This window comes from Physella acuta, unplaced genomic scaffold (assembly GCF_028476545.2).
Source record: "Physella acuta isolate Inbredline_101_S28 unplaced genomic scaffold, ASM2847654v3 ptg002120l, whole genome shotgun sequence".
Lineage (NCBI taxonomy): Eukaryota > Metazoa > Mollusca > Gastropoda > Physidae > Physella > Physella acuta.
The window spans coordinates 86-19068 of NW_026733621.1; the positions used below are offsets into that span (position 1 = coordinate 86).

General features: G+C 40.5%; 1 non-coding gene and 1 pseudogene across 1 annotated transcript; one reads left to right on the forward strand and one right to left on the reverse strand.

Moving 5' to 3' along the window:
• Positions 1-688: 688 nt before the first annotated feature.
• Positions 689-11985, reverse strand: LOC131932255 (organic cation transporter protein-like; annotated as a pseudogene).
• Trnas-aga (transfer RNA serine (anticodon AGA)) lies at positions 8796-8877 on the forward strand. The gene has a single exon. It is a non-coding gene; the product is annotated as a tRNA-Ser (tRNA).
• Positions 11986-18983: the final 6998 nt, after the last annotated feature.

Consider the following 18983-nt stretch of genomic DNA (forward strand, 5'->3'; position numbering starts at 1 on the left):
CAAGCTCCGATAAAACGCACGTATTACGTATGCAACCTTGACCTATTTATGATGTCTAGACATTTGAATATTTAAATGCACGCCATAAACACAAATCCTTATTTCAACTTTAGGCAGTAGCGTAGCGGGGGGGGGGGGGGGGGGACATATGTCCCCGGGCGCCGACCTTAGGGGGCGCCAAAATGGGTTGGAAAAATAAATTGAAAGGTTGAGGGGGGTGCAAATCGAAAGTTTGATGGGGGGGGGGTGCAAATGGAAATCTCGAGGGGGGGTGCAAATCGAAAGTTTGAAGGGGGGGGGGTGCAAATGGAAATCTCGAGGGGGGGGGGGTGCAAATCGAAAGTTTGAGGGGGGGGTGCAAATGGAAATCTCGAGGGGGGGGGTGCAAATCGAAAAGCTTGTCCCCGGGCGCCGGGAAGGGTCGCTACGCCTCTGACTTTAGGGCTTGTGTTACGGTCATGAATGTCGGGGTTAGGGTTAAAATCTACAAGTACAAGTTTCATATCCTCTGTTTATAATCTGTTTGAACTTCGGGGGTTAACTTTTTGTGGGACTTATGTGGATAAGATGCCAAAAAAAAAAAAAAACAATAAAAAGAACAGTCAAAAATAATAAAAGGAAATTAAAGATGGAGTCAGCCTCAATGTGGTTCGATCCCGCAATGAGTTTCCAACCTGGGTTGACTTACGATGTCAGCTATGTAAGGGGCGAGAATCCCTCCAACCCTTGCAACGGTGGAACTTATTCCCAGGCCCGAGTTCCTCATCACTGTGGGGAACAGCTCCACGGAATAAATGTAGATGACGCTAAAAGCGGCCGACGCTCCTAGTTTTTCCAACCATAGACAGAGTCAATGTCAGCCATTCCGTACCTGTATGTGGCAAGGGAGATAATGTACTTTGATTATACCTAAAGCAAATTTCTAAATTATCTCCCTATTTTTTAAACTATTTTTGGAATTCCTTCTTTTATATATTTTGTTACAAGAGTTCATATATGATGACAACCAACTTGTAAAAGTAAACAGCTATATTTATAAATTATTTCTTCTTAATATATTGAGATAACCTAGCTAAAAATATTTTTGACCATAAAATTAAATCTTGAATGGCTTTTAATAACATTGCTTGAATATATTTCTGCTAGCGTCTGCAGATCAACATAATCTGTAGTCTCTAATTTATTTCAGCTCTTCGTAAAAGCCCACACCCCCTCAGCCCACCACACCGAAGAAAAAAAAATTCCTCATCAGGGGTCATCCATAAATGACGTCACACTCGTAGGGGGGAGGGGGGTCCGTAATTTTGTGACGATGTGTGATGAAGGGGAGGGGGGGGGGGGGGTCAGATGTTGCGACGTCACATTTTTGCATTATAAAAAAGCAATGTTAGAAAACGAATTTTAGACGTTATTTCGCATTTTAGATAACTGTTTTAATAAATTGTAATAGTTTAGACAAGATTTAGGAAAAATATCGATGTTTAAAAAAAAATTCAACTGCAATTTTGAGGGGGGTTGTAGGTTGAGGTGTGATGTCATTTTAGGGGGGGGGGGGTCTGGCTTTTTGTGACGACGTGTGAGGGAGGGGAGGGGGGAGGTAAAAATCGTCAAAAAAAGCGTGACGTCATTTATGGATGACCCCTCATCATTTAATTACACATTTGCATTTTCAGATTTTATTAAAAATAAAATTCTAATTAGACGTTTTGTATTAGATCTTTGTAAAAGTAAACCATCTTAAATGAATGAAAGTAGGCTACATGTAAGAAAGCAGTATTACTATTGTAAATCCGTATCAGACCTCACAAGCCGATGATGAAAACTGTAATACTAAAGCGAACATGCAAGGCAAACTAACGCTAAACTCTCATAGCCAATCACTACTTGCCTTCTAAATGATATTCGAAACCTCAGCCCCCATAAATATTTCAAATCTTATTTCACCAAGATACTTTCAAATTATGTTGTGATACATAATTCCTAACTTACCCCCAAATACTAATTCCCACATGAACTCCCATATATTCCCCACCTGAACTCCCATATATTCCCCACCTGAACTCCCATATATTCCCCATCTGAACTCCCATATATTCCCCACCTGAACTCCCATATATTCCCAACTGAACTCCCATATATTCCCCACCTGAACTCCCATATATTCCCCAACAAAACTCCCATATATTCCCCACCTGAGCTCCCATATATTCCCCACCTGAGCTCCCATATATTCCCCACCTGAGCTCCCACATATTCCCCACGTGAACTCCCATATATTCCCCACCTGAACTCCCATATATTCCCCAACAAAACTCCCATATATTCCCCACCTGAGCTGCCATATATTCCCCACCTGAACTCCCATATACTCCCCACCTGAACTCCCATATATTCCCCACCTGAACTCCCATATATTCCCCAACAAAACTCCCATATATTCCCCACCTGAGCTGCCATATATTCCCCACCTGAGCTCCCATGTATTCCCCACCTGAACTCCCATATATTCCCCACCTGAACTCCCATATATTCCCCACCTGAACTCCCATATATTCCCAACTGAACTATCATATATTCCCCAACAAAACTCCCATATATTCCCCACCTGAACTCCCATATATTCCCCACCTGAGCTCCCATGTATTCCCCACCTGAGATCCCATATATTCCCCACCTGAGCTCCCATATATTCCCCACCTGAGCTCCCATGTATTCCCCACCTGAGATCCCATATATTCCCCACCTGAGCTCCCATATATTCCCCACCTGAGCTCCCATGTATTCCCCACCTGAGCTCCCATGTATTCCCCACCTGAGATCCCATATATTCCCCACCTGAGCTCCCATATATTCCCCACCTGAGCTCCCATGTATTCCCCACCTGAGCTCCCATATATTCCCCACCTGAGCTCCCATATATTCCCCACCTGAGCTCCCATATATTCCCCACCTGAGCTCCCATATATTCCCCACCTGAGCTCCCATATATTCCCCACCTGAGATCCCATATATTCCCCACCTGAGCTCCCATATATTCCCCACCTGAGCTCCCATATATTCCCCACCTGAGATCCCATATATTCCCCACCTGAGCTCCCATATATTCCCCACCTGAGCTCCCATATATTCCCCACCTGAGATCCCATATATTCCCCACCTGAGCTCCCATATATTCCCCACCTGAGCTCCCATAGATGACAGGAAACAGCGTGGACGTGCAGGCTACCCCGCTCAGCAGCATGAAGCCACAGAGCAGCAGACGGCGGCCTGCCCTGTCCACCAGAGCCAGAGTCAGAGCTGTGGCCACAAGGTCCATCACGGAGAGCAGGAAGAAGTTGAGGTACAGGTCACCGGACAGGTTGCTGGCGTTCAGGCTCAGCCCGTAGTACACCATGGTGATCACTATCCTGAGGACACACCACAAACTGTTGTTGAACACAGTATAAACACAATGCAATCTCTTTTTTTGAACACACTCTAGACACATCAAAACTTCCTGTTGAACATAGTTATAAACACCTAACTCCATGTTGAACACATAATAACACACAAAAACTCAAGTTGAACACACTCTAAACACACCAAACCCAAAGTTGAACACACTCAAACACACCAAAAAACCCAAGTTCAACACACTCACAACAACTTAACCCCAATTTAAACACACTCATAACACACCAAAGCCCAAGTTCAAAACACTCTAAACACATCTAACCCCAATTTGAACACACTCATGACACACCCAAAGGTAAACGACATAGTCATGTTCCAGTAGCTATCTTTAAACGTTACTAATATAAAAATAAAAATCTTAACACAAAAACCATTTTGAAATTCGATTATCGAAGAAGCAGGAATACAAGTGCACAGTATTTTAAGAGAATCTTTTTGTAATCTTTAAGATAGCTCATCATTACATTGTAAACATTGATTAGAAATATGACTGATGAGGCTCGTATCAAATGATAATTTCTTCGCCTTGTGAGATGGCGGAGATCGGCGATACATCTGTGTCTGAGGTAAGTGCTGGTCTCACACCTGCTAACCACTCAGTCTGGTAACTCCACAGTTCACAAACTTTTCAACTCGATTTATTTAACATCTTAACTGCTTTAGTCGCCTGTTGTTCATTGATTGGTTCGGTCAGTTGGTGTGCTGTTTAGTTCAACATTTTCATTAGAGTCGAGTTGTCAGGGTTTCTTGTAGACATATTTCTCCGGTTGGGGGAGGGGAGAGAGAGAGAGAGATGGACACATCTATATATATAATTCTCTTCATGGAGACCATAGAAAACACCACGCAGCTTAGCCACCACCATCATCCCTAGCTGTGGTTCACGCCGAATGTTTACAATAGTAGAGCCGGTTCGAATAACTGACGGCTATTAGGGGCAGATAATTTAGTTTTTAAACGATTTGAAACTAAGAGGAGGTAAGAAGTTCTGCTTGATATTTTCATTGTCGGCTGTGAACGGCTGCTTTCATGGGGGAGGGGGGGGGGGGTAGTGTAGAATTTACAAAAATAATGAATTGTTGATAAGTAGAAAATAAAAGAACTAGATAGCGGCGTATGCTACGTCGCGGGTCGGCTCGTTTCTAATATTGGCCCTATCTGTTATCCTAACCCTAATCTCGGGATCAGGAAACTGCGTTTTACTTTTATGTCCCCTGTTATTATAGTCTAATTTTAAATAAACCCCATAATGTGTATGATTCCTATCAGAACCTCAATTTGCTGATTACATATTTAACTTTTAAAACAAGATCTATGGTTAATTTTTTTTCTCTACCTACCAGTTTAAAAAGATGACAAGAGTTCTAACAAGTAAAACAGGAACAGTTAGCATGCGCCAGATTTTTTCGCCACCGCTTTCCAACTCCACTTCTTCCAGACTCAGCGTCTTCTCCGGGAGGTCCGCGCCGTTTCCCCGCGCTATTTTTCTGATGACGTCAGAGGCTTCTTTCACCCGTCCAACACTGAGCAGCCATCTTGGTGACTCTGGCACTATGCTTATGTTTAGAGAGAAGTAATATACATTTTTAAAAGTTTCTGTGAAACAGAACAATATTTAAATTATCATCAGTAATTAGAAACCGTAAAACAAAGTCTATGCATTTCAGCAGCAATATTAATTAAGCGAGAGCAAAAACTTCTAATTTTTTTTTTCGTAGAAGTTTGAGCAATTCGAAGAATAATTGGCAAGGTTAGTTTTTTAGTAACAATAACAGAATAGGGAAGTTAAAGATGATGGTTGGTTTTTTTTAATAAACTGTGGTATTTAACGCCGACAAATTTATCCAGTGAATAAACGTTTCAGTGCAATAATAAAAACATTTTTCAACTGCGTATCAAATCTTGTTTTTAACAGGCTTTTTTGTTAGCCCGTTATTTTGATAATAAACAACACCAATTCGTGTTTTAGACAGCTAAAAAAAAAGGGGGGGGGGATCATATACAATCGGTTTCATTTTATCAGGGCACGTCTTAACTGAGGCGTTTTGCCCGATTTAAATATCCAAAGTTTTACAAAATGTCTGCCTGTCCTTTACAATGTGGCTCAAACTGACGGCTATCACAATGTACCGCTGCCTCGACGACGGAGAGTACTGAATGTGTATGTATATCAGTAAGTAAACAGATTGAAAGTAACTGCTTACAAGACGTAGGACAACATGATGGCTGCCGGCACGGAGAGCGCGAGCTGCAGGTGGCGCCACTCCCTCAGACCGTACCCCGCCAGCGCGTGAGTGAAACATGCAAACGACCAGAAGACGTCGCCTAGCAACCCAGCGTACCTCCTCTTTCGTGGACCAACCAGCTCCATGCCTGAAAGTATTTGTTCAAAGTGTTGTTTTTACACATTGTCAAAGTATTGAATGTACACAGTGAAATTTGAAATACTTTAAATAGGTATCTTTTGTTATAACAAGCAACATAGCAGTAAGCATTCAAGGCTACTTTTTAGCAGGGGCGTAGCGAGGGGGGGGGGGCGGGGGGTGCGGACCGCACCGGGTGACACCATTTAGGGGGGTGACACCAAGGCAAAAAATAGCAAAATATATAGAGAAAAACTCGAGGGGGGGGTGCAAATCGAAAGTTTGAGGGGGGGGGGGAGGGGGGTGCAAATCGAAAACTTGAGGGGGGGGGTGCAAATCGAAAGTTTGAAAGTTTGTCCCTGGGAAGGGTCTCTATGCCTCTGGGGGGGGGGGGGGGCGACACCATTAAGTGCCGCACCGGGTGACACCCAACCTCGCTACGCCACTGCTTTTTAGCCCATTGTAGCATAAATGTTACTGTTGATGATTTTATGATCGTATTCTAATGATACATTTTGCATTTTAAAACAGTGGCGCAACTACGTCGGTATCACCCCGTGGGGGTCGCCCGGAAGTTTGCACCAAGGGCGTTCGAAGGGCGTTTGCACCAAGGGCGTTTGCACAAAGGGCGTTTGCACAAAGGGCGTTTGCACAAAGGGCGTTTGCACAAGGGTGTTTGCACAAAGGGCGTATGCACAAATGGCGTTTGCACAAGGGTGTTTGCACAAAGGGCGTTTGCACAAATGGCGTTTGCACAAAGGGCGTTTGCACAAAGGGCGTTTGCACAAAGGGCGTTTGCACAAAGGGCGTTTGCACAAATGGCGTTTGCACAAAGGGCGTTTGCACAAATGGCGTTTGCACAAATGGCGTTTGCACAAAGGGCGTTTGCACAAAGGGCGTTTGCACAAAGGGCGTTTGCACAAAGGGCGTTTGCACAAGGGTGTTTGCACAAATGGCGTTTGCACAAAGAACGTTTGCACAAAGGGCGTTTGCACAAAGGGCGTTTGCACAAAGGGCGTTTGCACAAATGGACGTTTGAACGAATGGACGTTTGAACGAATTGACGTTTGCCTAAATGACCGTTTGCACAAATGGCGTTTGCACAAAGGGCGTTTGCACAAAGGGCGTTTGCACAAAGGGCGTTTGCACAAAGGGCGTTTGCACAAGGGTGTTTGCACAAATGGCGTTTGCACAAAGAACGTTTGCACCAAGGGCGTTTGCACAAAGGGCGTTTGCACAAAGGGCGTTTGCACAAAGGGCGTTTGCACAAGGGTGTTTGCACAAAGGGCGTATGCACAAATGGCGTTTGCACAAGGGTGTTTGCACAAAGGGCGTTTGCACAAATGGCGTTTGCACAAAGGGCGTTTGCACAAAGGGCGTTTGCACAAAGGGCGTTTGCACAAAGGGCGTTTGCACAAATGGCGTTTGCACAAAGGGCGTTTGCACAAATGGCGTTTGCACAAATGGCGTTTGCACAAAGGGCGTTTGCACAAAGGGCGTTTGCACAAATGGCGTTTGCACAAAGGGCGTTTGCACAAGGGTGTTTGCACAAATGGCGTTTGCACAAAGAACGTTTGCACAAAGGGCGTTTGCACAAAGGGCGTTTGCACAAAGGGCGTTTGCACAAAGGGCGTTTGCACAAATGGACGTTTGAACGAATGGACGTTTGAACGAATTGACGTTTGCCTAAATGACCGAAACAAATGTGAACATTTTTTAATGTTTTAATTAACCCCCTCTGTTTGGCCTTTGAGTCATCCTAAGACTAAGCCAACGTCACTACCTTATCTTCATACGTGAAGTCAGTGTTACCAACTCACCAATGACGTAAAGTTACCAACTCACCAATGACGTCAAGTTACCAACTCACCAATGACGTCAAGTTACCAACTCACCAATGACGTCAAGTTACCAACGACGTCAAGTTACCAACTCACCAATGACGTCAAGTTACCAACTCACCAATGACGTAAAGTTACCAACTCACCAATGACGTCAAGTTACCAACTCACCAATGACGTAAAGTTACCAACTCACCAATGACGTAAAGTTACCAACTCCCCAATGACGTAAAGTTACCTATACTCACCAATGACGTCAAGTTACCAACTCACCAATGACGTCAAGTTACCAACTCACCAATGACGTCAAGTTACCAACTCACCAATGACGTCAAGTTACCAACTCACCAATGACGTCAAGTTACCAACTCACCAATGACGTCAAGTTACCAACTCACCAATGACGTCAAGTTACCAACTCACCAATGACGTCAAGTTACCAACTCACCAATGACGTTACCAACTCACCAATGACGTAAAGTTACCAACTCACCAATGACGTAAAGTTACCAACTCCCCAATGACGTAAAGTTACCTATACTCACCAATGACGTCAAGTTACCAACTCACCAATGACGTCAAGTTACCAACTCACCAATGACGTAAAGCTACCAACTCACCAATGACGTAAAGTTACCAACTCACCAATGACGTAGGTAGGGAGGGAGATCCCCAGGCCGAAGAAACTCGTCAAGAACCGGAGCACGACAAACGGGATGTAGGTGTCCACAAACCCCGTGCCCACACTGCTCGCCAGGAAACCCACAATACACACCACCATCACCTTCTTGCGGCCGACGCTGAAATCACACACACATACAAAGTTAAAGGAGGTTTCGTTATCAGGGTGTGGGAAGGGAGTGGTCGAGTGGTTGAGCTCACGGTTACTAAACCAAAAGTCTCGAGTACGGTCCCCTGGTTTTGTCAGTGTATGTTGATCAGGGAATGTAAGTGCTGAATACAATCTCTTCAGACGCCGAGGTCAAAGAAATAGACGGGGTCTAATGAAACTGGACATTTAACTTCAGAAGCAAAAGGACCTATATTAAGTATGAAGCCGACATAGACGGCAGACCAACTACTTCAAGCTAGTTTTCAGAACAAAATGAAAGATGAATTTTAACTTTAGAACATATGAGTTGTCGTGGCCGAGTGGTTAAGGCGATAGACTAGAAATCTATTGGGATCTTCCCGCGCAGGTTCGAATCCTGCCGACAACGACTTTTTTTATTGTAGCGTTTATCTTAATGACACAGACTTTTACAATACCCATACTTTTGTTTTAAAGTCGATTTATTTCATTGGAAAAGAGAGAATATACAGAAATGCATTGTACTAACACAAATATCAAATGTTTAATTTTCCTGAGCCTTTGTTGGGTTAAGGATGGATGGTCCCAGTGTAGTTAAACTTTAAAGAAGGAGACGATGCCTTGCCAAATTATACAAAATTTCTACACAGAATAGGCGCATTTTTAGATTAGGCGTACAGAACATATACAAATCATCAGTCGTAAAGTTTTTGCCGTAGACAGGATTTTTCAAGGGGGGCGGGGTAAAAAAATTTAATATGAGAATATTCCATTAAAGAAAAATTGTTTTTTTACTATATCAAAACATATTTAATTGAAGGAATTAATAGCGACGCTAACTTGCTAACCCACTGTCGCCAACAGCTGTAACTTAAAGTGAGAGGGGATAATTGATTGGGGGTGGGGGGAGGGGGGGACTCTAACACCCCCTACCTACGCCACTATTTGGTTAACAGTAACACCAGAAAAGCCAACAGCACCTAGTTTGGGATGTAAGCAGTCAATAGTATACACATCCAGCTAATACGTGTCCCTGTACTATCCTTACATATCAGAGAGGGTTCGAGGTTATACGTTCCTCTGTGCTACCCTTACATGTCAGATAGGGTTCGAGGTTATACGTTCCTCTATGCTATCCTTACATATCAGATAGGGTTCGAGGTTATACGTTCGCCTATGCTACCCTTACATATCAGATAGGGTTCGAGGTTATACGTTCCTCTATGCTACCCTTACGTCAGAGAGAGTTCGAGGTTATACGTTCCTCTATGCTATCTTTAATGTCAGAGAGGGTTCGAGGTTATACGTTCCTCTATGCTATCTTTAATGTCAGAGAGGGTTCGAGGTTATACGTTACTCTATGCTACCCTTACATGTCAGAGAGGGTTCGAGGTTATATGTTCCTCTATGCTACCCTTACAGAGAGTGTTTGAGGTTATACTCTATGCTACCCTTACAGAGAGTGTTTGAGGTTATACTCTATGCTACCCTTACATGTCAGAGAGGGTTCGAGGTTATACTCTATGCTACCCTTACAGAGAGGGTTCGAGGTTATACTCTATGCTACCCTTACAGAGAGGGTTCGAGGTTATACTCTATGCTACCCTTACATGTCAGAGAGGGTTCGAGGTTATACTCTATGCTACCCTTACATGTCAGAGAGGGTTTGAGGTTATACGTTCCTCTATGCTACCCTTACAGAGAGGGTTTGAGGTTATACGTTCCTCTATGCTACCCTTACATGTCAGAGAGGGTTCGAGGTTATACGTTCCTCTATGCTACCCTTACAGAGAGGGTTCGAGGTTATACGTTCCTCTATGCTACCCTTACATGTCAGAGAGGGTTCGAGGTTATACGTTCCTCTATGCTACCCTTACAGAGAGGGTTCGAGGTTATACGTTCCTCTATGCTACCCTTACATGTCAGAGAGGGTTCGAGGTTATACGTTCCTCTATGCTACCCTTACATGTCAGAGAGGGTTCGAGGTTATACTCTATGCTACCCTTACATGTCAGAGAGGGTTCGAGGTTATACTCTATGCTACCCTTACATGTCAGAGAGGGTTCCAAAGATCAAAGATCCCGCCAACATCCCAGCCATGTAGATCATGCTGATGTAGGTTTTCATGCTGACCTGATCACACACCATGTCGATCTAAAAATAGATTCATCTGTTACATCCCAACTTGTAGACACATTGTACACTCTACATATATCTGCTACATAGTATGTTTTTATTTATGTTAAACGTTGATGAAAATTTTAATCATAAACGTTCGTCAGTACTGATTAATAAAATTAAAATAAAAACAAGAATCTAAAGGGTCGTCACCTCTGATACGAAAGTACTTTTGAATGTCTCGGTGCTGTACACCCATTGGTTGCAGCGAGTGGTTTCGTTCCTGGACCCCGGCTTGTAGATGTCGCAGGACGAAAATCTGCCATTGTCGGCCTCCCATGGTGAGGAGTTGTTGATGAGAGCATCGTGCCATTGGCCTTGACTTTGGTAGGTGTCGTTTTCAAGGCCAAGGATGGCACATCTGGAAGATTAGTAACAGGCTAGACTGGACTGGACTAGACTAGACTAGGCTAGGCTAGGCTAGGCTAGACTAGGCTAGGCTAGACTAGGCTAGACTAGACTAGACTAGGCTAGACTAGGCTAGACTAGGCTAGACTAGGCTAGGCTAGGCTAGGGTAGACTAGACTACACTAGACTACACTAGACTAGGCTAGACTAGGCTAGACTAGACTAGGCTAGACTTGGCTAGACTAGACTAGACTAGGCTAGGCTAGACTACGTAGTAAACTAGACTGTAATTGACTAGACTAGAATAGACTAGATATAATAGACTAGACGGGGTAGAAGATTGGACATGGCTAGACTAGACTGAAGAGACAGGGGTAGATAAGCTGGGGTAGACCAAAATGGGGTAGAGGGAATGTTTTGAATAAATTAGTCAAATGTTGATTGGACTGGACTATAATGAATGTGTTGAGTGGACTGAGGTAGAGTGAATGTATTGAGTGAATTAGTCAACTGTTGATTGGACTGGACTATAATGAATTTGTTAAGTGGACTGAGGTAGAGTGAATTTGTTGAGTGAATTAGTCTAAGTAGACCAACGAGACAAGTAGCCCTACCTGTGTTCAGGTGTAGCCAGTATAAAAACACTCATAAACACCTGAAACTCGGCAAAAACGGAGACCAAACAGGTACATAGTATAATCCGCTTCTGATAGGAACCAAACTCCCCTAGTGCGATTAGGACGTCATCAAACCTCATTCTGAGTCCGTTATGTTTTAATGCCTCGTCCAAACATACGGGCACGGCAGCTAGTTGTCAGATTACCACGTTTAGCGTTACGTTTTGTTGAATTAAAAAAAAATCGGGCAAACGTTACGCTGATACATGGGCGTCTGGAATATAGGTCAAATGAGGGTTCTAATTACGCTAATGAAGTAGACATATTTTAAGTACAATATTTTTTAACAGCTAAAATTGATCGGGGAAAATACGTACTAGTATGGAAAAAAATCTAAATTACCAACTTGAGGTGGATGAAGCTAAATTTATTACGTTAGTAGAATCTTGACATGGTGTATATTTTAAACTGTCCACTTATACACTCTAGATTGTGATGGTATCGTTTTTAAACTGCTCCATTTTCAGAACCTGACACAGTGACCACAATTTGGAGAAAAAGTACTGAGATTGTGATTAGGCCCATAAAGTTTGAATTAAGGAGCTTGATAATGCATTATTCCCCGTCGAAATCGGCGACCACAGTGGGCGAATCAGAATGTGTATTGTACACTTTGATTAGGCCTTACATTCTTCACAATTAAATAAACACTTGCAATGACACATTAATTAGCGAGTCATTAAGTAAGACACGATCTTTGACACAGGGAAATGTAATTCGTGTTTTAGCCTTGGGCTGTGTGTATTTGTGTATCAGGTGTGTGCATATGTGTATCAGGTGTGTGTATCAGGTGTGTGTATGTGTGTATCAGGTGTGTGTATGTGTGTATTAGGTGTGTGCATGTGTATTCAGTGGACGGTATGATCAAAAGGTAGAGCATTCAGCTACTAGCCGGAAGGTAGCGAGTTCGGATCTCGGTCCGGACTCGTGACTGTAGGACATGCCATAGTCCAACCAGCTCTGATGGGTACCTGACTTACGTTGATATATATATATATATATATATATATATATATATATATATATATATATATATATATATATATATATATATACATATATATATACATATATTTATATATTTATATATGTATATATATATATATATATATATATATATATATATATATATATATATATATATATATATATATATATATATATATATATATATATATATATATATATATATACATATATATATATATATATATTTATATATGTAAATATTTATATATATAGATAGGGCCTATATATAATACGTATATGTATATATATATATATATATATATATATATATATATATATATATATATATATATATATATATATATATATATATATATATATATATATATATATATATATATATATATATATATATATATATATATATATATATATATATATATGTATACATTGGCTAAAAGTATACGAATGATTTTCCCCTCCAATTGGAGTTGTATATTTTAAAATAAAACTCAACCCAATGTTTGTTAATTCGAAAAGTATATTTCAAAATTATCAAAAACATTGTTACCAAAACTGTATTGCAATTTACTTAGATTTAACGTAAGATGTTTGAAACTAGAATAAGTTAAGGAAAAGGAAATTATTTTTCCTAAAATATAGGGAAAATATGAGTGATTTTGCAAAACTAATAAGAGACACTTATGTGCAAAATTATATGCAAGCCATTACATTTGTTATAAAATACACATATTACATAAAATGTATTATAGAATATGTGCGTCTAGATCTTATAATGACACGTTGAAATGAACGCATTATTTACAGTGCTAAAATCTTATCAGCTGCAGGAAAAATCGTCACAAAATTACGTGGGAAAATAAAAAATTCAGCAGAAAGTTTAAAAATAAGAAATTTTTGTCTAACGCCGCAAAACCCTGTTGCGTGATTTTTTTCAATTGTATCCTCTTTGATTCCAGCCTAGAGCTGGCTGGGAAATGGCCGGCAATTTACTGTGCCGTGCGCTGCCATAGATGGAAGGATGGGCCAGGAACGGTAATTCCGACTTCCCCGGGGCAAATTGGGTTGTCTCGAGAAATTTACCATTCTAAAGTAAACACCTTTAGCCAGATTTTTTTTTTTTTTGAAGAATTTTAGCAAATTTACTTTGCTTGAACTTCTGTTCAATATTTATCTTTTCTTTTATGAAGTCTTGCATGTATTAATTCAGACAATGTGTTTTTATGTGAAAAATACGTTTTTTTTATATCTAAGAAATAAAAGAGTTCACATCGGGTCCAGACTTTAAAAATGTATTTGAGATTTGATGTAATCTAAAACCGGAAGCGGATGATGGGAGGAGTTTTGGCCACACGACTGGACCCTTGACCACGGAAACAGACATTCGATAATTTTCTTAATTTTCTTCTATCGAAGCAATACTGATCTATGTATACTTTTGTTTAAGTGAAAAGTTATCTCTATTGTGTTTCGTCATAACACGTTGTTCTCTTAAAGTAAAGGAAGACATTTTTTCACGGAACACCCGTGAGAAAGGAAAAGGAGCGAATTGGGTAGAGCTTCCGGTTAAGATCCGGATACGGTGTTTAATAGATTTCGAACTGGGAATTATTTCTTCATTTGTGGGCTTCCTGTCCTGGCTAGGCACTTTGCTTGCAGGCTTGCCCGAGGTCTTGATCGAGAGTCCACTAAGACACCCTCAGCAAATCGACCAACTGTGTGTTATACCTGTCATTAATTAAATCACAATTAGCTAAACACAGAAATATTTTAAAATCGTTCATTGTGAATAAAAGAATACACACAAAAGAGGTCAGACGCGTAACGCTGTTGGATTAATTTATCAACTTGTTCGATTGTGTGTCCAGTACATTAGCGGTCTAAAGCTATGTAAATTAAAGGGTCTAACCCTGACCATGACTCTAAACCTAACGTTAGAGCTAACCCTAACCGCAGATGCGTTGCGACCCCTCTCGGCGCCCGGGGACAAACTTTCAATTTGGCGCCCCCACATATCTTTTTTTATGTTTATAATTCTAAACTGTAGCTAAAATAAGCTTTTAATTTTTTTCCAACCCATTTTGGCGCCCCTGGGGTCGGCGCCCGGGGACCTATGTACCCCCCGCCCCCCCCCCCTTCGCTACGCTTTGCCCTAACCTAAAGCTATGACCGGGGGAGGGGTAATGTTGTGGGGAAAAATGTAAGGGGGTAATTGACGGGGGGTCCCAAATTAACACAGCGAGTGAAAAGAGTGTCGTTGTTTTCTTATAACTCAATTATAAGGCTTCGCGATTGTTCCGAATGAAGATGCACCGAGCTATTGTCTGTAACCAGATGTAATCCCCGACATGTATTTATTGAATCAGAAATCTGTGGCACCAAACGATATCACGGTTAATGGGTGCGCGCGTGAGAGATTTTGTGTGTCGGGGGAGGGGGCGGAGGGAGTGGGTTTCTAGAAGTGTAAAATATAAGGGGGGGGGGGGGTCAAAGAGAATGTTATATAAAGTCTTTTTGGATGTGGGGGTCTGGCTTTTTGTGACGATGTGTAACAGTAGGGAGGGGAGGGGAAAGATAAAGATCGTCAAATAAACGTTACGTCCTTTATGGATGACCCCCGAAACCCACAGTTATCTAAGGATAACGGGTAGTCTAGTTCCAAAGTCCAACTAGAAACAAAACACTATTGGCGTTGTAAAGAGCACTCAAAACATGAAAGTCTTAAACTTCCGGTGTTTTTTTTTCTGTTCTAGAACAACATCTGTTCTTCCCGTAACTCGATTTATTCTAAAAACAAGAAAATTCCTAGCAGCGAGTTGACGCAACTCGTAAACACAATTCTCGAACTGTGGAAGTCAGGACATTTGCTCACCCAGACTAAAAGAAAACATTAAATTCTATCATTCAGTCTTGTCCGGTTTATTTCTAAAGCTGGAAAAATGTGAATAGAACATCACTCTTTTTTTTTTTTTTTTTTGCTGTAGTCTTTTTTTTTTTTTCAAAGCCGCGGGCTTTCAAGACGGAGTGGTGTTGTGGGGGGGGGGGGGGGTGACTTTGTGTAAAACATGTCCTATTCTGGAATACAACATGTTTTTAAAAATAAGTCGAGTTGATTTATGCGACAAAAACTGTAATGGAAAATGAACGAACGGATGCTAATTTTTTTTTTCCAAGCGGGAATGAAAGGCATGTTCTCTCTATTCTTGAGAAATTCGAAAACCCAAAAAAGTTTTTTTTTTAAAACTATGGTTAGCATCAAACTTTTAAATTATTGCAAAACGAATTATTTTTTAACAGCAGGACAGCAGATTATGTCCAGGCCATTGATGTATAGCATTGATGTATTGTTCTTCGTGTTAAGCTGGATGAATCTTTGGATTGCATGTTCGTTTTTCTTTAAGATCTTTGCCTGATTCAGATCTTCTTAAATAGAAGGTCATGTTGTACTGTTTGCGCTGGTTTCATGGATATACACCATACCATGATATATATATATATATATATATATATATATATATATATATATATATATATATATATATATATATATATATATATATATATATATATATATATATATATATATATATATACAATTATATTTTGTACATTGGCCGGTTGTTCCTGGCCAGTTCGCGAACTGGCTAAATAATATCCGATTTTTTTTTTTAAAATTCACAATCTGGCCGGGCGATTGTCGGCGTTACTATATATATATATATATATATATATATATATATATATATATATATATATATTGTTGTCATTGTTTGTATCCGGAAATAAAGAGTTAAAAACAGTAATAATTTTGAACAATGTCGATTTCAGTATAAGAAAAAAATACTCCCACTTTTTAGCCAACAGCTTTGTAATGTTCGACAGAGGGGCGATAATTAAATAGACATAAGTTAACTTGGTCAGTGCGCATTTCAGAGTCACGACCCGGGTCAATTCGACGGGGATTTCCCGCCTCAAGTTGTTAGCATTCGTGCCGTCGAACGTGAGGTCTGCTAGAGACTGTACCGTTTAAGGGGATTCCCGCGAGAGTTGAGAGTGCTGACTGAAGGGGGAATAACCGGTAGACGCGGACAGCGACGATGCGAAATATCGCGACAGTGACGAATAGTTCAGAACAATCTTTTGGGAGAATTTAGTGGGTTTTTTTTTTACTGGGGCCATTGAGTTTTCTACGGCCTTTTGGGTAATTTTTGTATTTTTGGCTTATAGGTTCGTGTGGTTTTTATTAAGCCGTAAAATCAATTTGACCTTTCTGAGGCCATGGGATTATTTCTTTTTTAAAAATAAAATAGCGAGACGATTTTTTACTATATTCATAGAATACTTCTGTTTTTTTTTTTATTATTGTTTTTATTTAGATGGTTGGATTATAACGTGTTTTCTAAAGCACTTGGGTACGTCGGCAAGTGTTTTGTACATAATGTCTCCGTGTGTTGTGAGCCAAGTCGTCCGAGGTTTGGGGTTGGATAAAGAAAGTTGTCTTAGATAACCTGTCTTTAGTTGACTTGAGGACATGACTGCAAGTGGGTTCTTGATCGTGTCTGAGAGTCTCCTAGGATTGTATCTTCACATTTATCCAGCTGTCTTGTGGATGCAGAGGCGTAGCGATGGGGGGCAGGGGGGTACATATGTCCCCGGGCGCCGACCTTAGGGGGCGCCAAAATGGGTTGTAAAAACAAATTAAAATGTCATTTTAGCTGCATTTTTTCAGTTTGAGGGGGGGGGGGGGGTGTCAAATCGAAAGTTTGAGGGGGGGGGGGCGGTTGCAAATTGAAAATTTGTTCCCGAGGGGGGCGCCAAATTGAAAGTTTGTCCACGGGCGCCGGGAAGTGACGCTACGCCTCTGTGTGGATGTCCTGTGGATGTCTTGTGAATGTCTTGTAAATGTCTTGTGAATGTCTAGAGGACTTGTTAATGCCTTTAGGTGTGTGAAGACTCACGGGTCTAGGATGATGATAACTTGGGCATGAGAAAATGTCGCTTCCGTACCCAGTAGGTCTGATGGGAATCAGAGATTTACTGAGCTGTTATGGCAAAATCAGAAATAGCGATGAACAGTGTTTCTTTTTGACATTTTCTCCGGGGGGGGGGGGGGGGGTACCGGACTTAAATTTCAGGGGGGGGGGTGGTTAAAGTATATATTTTGTATATTGATTATATTTCATTTCTTAGGGATTGGTAGATGTGATTCGCGGGTGGGTGGGGGATGCCCCCCCCCCCTGAAGAGAAACCCGCTTTACCCCCGGTTCTGCCTTACCCGCTCACGTGTACCATCAAGGAAAAAAGATTCCAAACTTCCACAACGACTAGCTACATGTCTGCACAATATAGCGTTCATAAGCTAACAACAACAAAACATCCATCCAAACACATCCATTGCTTTATCTAATTAAAAACAATCGATGTCTCACCTACAAGCTGCAAACAGATTGCAAACAGTGCCTAATTAAATGAAAGAAATAATCGCATTTAAAATTATTAACGTCCGCCATTAAAAACCCGCGAGAAGCCATATATTTCACGGGTGTAAGCTAAATTTTAACGTTTAAAAATAATATAAAAACGTAAATAAATAATCCAGTGGCTATAACTATAATTAAATGAACTTTAGAGCTAGACAATGTATATATATATATATATATATATATATATATATATATATATATATATATATTAAAAAATCAGATGACGTTTTGATTTTAGGGAGACCTAAAACAGTCAGTTAAAACTTATTTTTAAATTATTTTTCTTAAAAAAAAACTTACTTTTTTTTTTTTTTTACTTTTATTAACAAATTAGAAAAACGAACTCACTGGAAGAAGTAATTATTATAAAGAAATATGCTTCTTTTTAGACGCGGCAAACTTCATCAAAATAAAAGATTAAGCAATAAAAACAAATAAGCATTTTTCTGCGTATATCAAATAAATATGAAAACCTTAAATACTTACAAATTAATCTAATTTTTTTTTAATATACATAGTATACATAGTATAGCATACAATTATAGTTAAGCATGTCATACAATTTCGAGTTTCCATTATAAACAAAACGTCTACATTGTTAATTGACTACTTCTTTCCCCTCTGAACTGTGAAAGTGTACTCTTTTACCTTATGACTTTCTCTCTCCCTTTCTTTCTGAGACAAGAGATTCGAATGGTGAGCTAAAACGTGATGATGGATGCTTTTTTCTGGGAGGTTTTTATCGCAAAAGCAGCAACTGAAGTTAGTTTCGCTGTTGTGTTTTTCCGTGTAGTGTCGATGTAAGTCATTGTGGGTTTTTGCATCATTACAGAAGTTGC